Here is a 3,052-nt window from a genome sequence, read left to right on the forward strand (position 1 = left end):
TCAATAAGTTCTTACAACTAATATTTATAATGTATTTATGTTTATGTCGTCAAAATTCTACTTACTGGCAATAGTTTATTCACTTGTACAATAATGTTTTAACTAACGAAATATTTCTTATTACTAATTTCTACATTCTATTATTTGCGTAACAACACTTCCTTCATTGCAAGCTAATTGGCATATTACTTGTGATATGAAGTGGTGCAATGACACTTTTGGAGTGGAATGGCCGAGTGACGTAACTCGGGTCTTCACTCACGGCTCCAAGAAGGAATTGGTAGTCGGCGCAGGGGTTTTCTCTAAATTAACCAATTTATCTATTTCCTTTAAAAAATTCTATTACTGCTAGTGTTTTTCAGGCAGAATTCTTTGAGTCTATTAAAAATAAAAAAAAAGTTAAAAAAACACGCTTTTATTGCTAATCGAACTAAAAAGTAGAAAATAAATTTTAATGACAAAGAGACCTATAATGAAGTAATACCAAATCGAACGATCAGTCATAGTTAACTACCTCAGAACAGAGTTATAACAAAAATTAAGATACAAATAGAATAATTTAAATTAGAGTTAAAAGCGTGGGAGGCTTGATTTAGTAAATATTACAACCATTCTATTGGCAACTACCTATGTACAGAAGGTTATGAAAGTGAAGCAAAACGCATCCTACGCTTTTAACCCTAATTTGAATTATTCTATTTGTATCTTAATTTTTGTTATAACTCTGTTCTGAGGTAGTTGACTACGACTGATCGATCGATTTGCTATTACTTCATTATACCTAGGTCTCTTTGTCATTAAAATTTATTTTCTACTTTTTAGTTCGATTAGCAATAAAAGCGTGTTTTTTAGTTTTTTTAAACTATTTTTTATTTTCTACTTTTTAGTTCGATTAGCAAAAAAAGCGTGTTTTTTAGTTTTTTTTTTTAAACTATTTTTTATTATGAATGAAAATTATTGTTATCATTGCAGTCAGTGAATTAATGATTCAATATATTCGTGTTATATTTAATTCCTTTCTTATCGACTGTGAGTCTACAGCTACGCGGTTATCGGCCGTGATAAAGAAGTAATCGGGATGAAGAACTTATTTCATGGAGGGAGCCTGAGAAACGGCTACTCCACTCCTGAAACGGAGAGGTAACAACAAAATATACTGACATAATCAATATGTTGATGCTTTCCATTTAAATTCAACCGGGCTATTCGGGTCATGTTCTTCGATTTCGATGTAACTTAAATATGTTGCTCTCTGGTCAAAATAATGAGACACGTATTTTTTTGTTCGCCCGAAAATTTTTTTTTTCAAGAGTTATCGGCAATTTTGTTTTTCGCCTCAAACTCGATTTTTTTTAATTATATAAGAAAATTTTTTTTTTAAATGCCCATAACTTAGTCAAAAATGAACCGATTTTAATAATTTTGGGTTCAAAATGATCGTAATTACATACACAAGCGATTTAATGTAGAAACAATTGCAAAAAAGTAGTTGAAATTTTTTTATTTAGCAAAAAAGTAAAAAAATTGAAATTTTTTCGAAATTCAATATTTCAAAAAGTGTATTTTTTTTTTTTTTATAACTTTTTCCAAATCAAAAGGACATCTCAAACTTTAATTGAGCTGCATGCCTAGTAGCTAAAATGAGTTGTTTTTGAGTAATGAATTTTTGAGTAAACACCCTGTTTCGCACTCTTTGTTTTTTGCAAAATAAAACATTTTCAACTACATTTTTGCAATTGTTTCTGCATGAAGTCGCTCGTGTAAGTAATTACAATTATTTTGAACCCAGAATCATTCAAATCGGCTTATTTTTGACTAAGCTATGAGCAATTAAAAAAAAATTTCTTATATAGATTCTTTCCATTTCAATTCAAAAGGGCTTTTCGGGACATGTTCTTCGATTTCGATGTAACTCAAATATGTTGCTCTCTGGTCAAAATAATGAGACACGTATTTTTTTTTTCGCCCAAAAAAAATTTTTTTCTAGCTTTATCGGCAATTTTGTTTTTCGGCTCAAAATCGATTTTTTTTAATAATATAAGATTTTTTTTTTTTTAAATGCTCATAACTTAGTCAAAAATGAACCGATTTTAATAATTTTGGGTTCAAAATGATCGTCATTACTTACACGAGCGATTTCATATAGAAATAGTTCCAAAAAAGTAGTTGAAAATTTTTTATTTTGCGAAAAACAAAAAGTGCGAAACAGGGTGTTTACTCAAAAATTCATTACTCAAAAACAACTCATTTTAGCTACTAGGCATGCAGCTCAATTAAAGTTTGAGATGTCCTTTTGATTTGGAAAAAGTTATAAAAAAAAAAAAGTACACTTTTTGAAATATTGAATTTCGAAAAAATTTCAATTTTTTTTCTTTTTTGCTAAATAAAAAAATTTCAACTACTTTTTTGCAATTGTTTCTACATGAAGTCGCTTGTGTATGTAATTACGATCATTTTGAACCCAAAATTATTAAAATCGGTTCATTTTTGACTAAGTTATGGGCATTTAAAAAAAAAAATTTCTTATATAATTAAAAAAAATCGAGTTTGAGGCGAAAAACAAAATTGCCGATAACTCTTGAAAAAAAAATTTTTCGGGCGAACAAAAAAATACGTGTCTCATTATTTTGACCAGAGAGCAACATATTTAAGTTACATCGAAATCGAAGAACATGGCCCGAATAGCCCGGTTGAATTTAAATGGAAAGCATCTGTTACATACTTTTTCCCATATAGATCATTGATTGAAGGTCGAGCCTTGTTTTTCTGAATGAGAATTATTGTTTTCATTTAGTCAGTGATTTATAGTCCGATTTAATTGTGTTATATTTAATTTCTTCTTTACCTTTACAGAATAGATACTCTCAGCACAGAAAAACGAGACCGTGGATTATATTGATGCAATCAAAACGAGATGTAAAGTTCCAGTTTGGTTTTTTTAGTTCATTTTTATTGTGAATTGTACTATAAATGAAATTATGGTCATGATAAATTCTTTCTTTACTTGCCAAAATTTTGTTCCGTAAAATAATTTCAAAATTTATGTTTTGAT

The sequence above is a fragment of the Anastrepha obliqua genome, chromosome 6 (assembly GCF_027943255.1).
Source record: "Anastrepha obliqua isolate idAnaObli1 chromosome 6, idAnaObli1_1.0, whole genome shotgun sequence".
Taxonomy (NCBI): Eukaryota; Metazoa; Arthropoda; class Insecta; order Diptera; family Tephritidae; genus Anastrepha; species Anastrepha obliqua.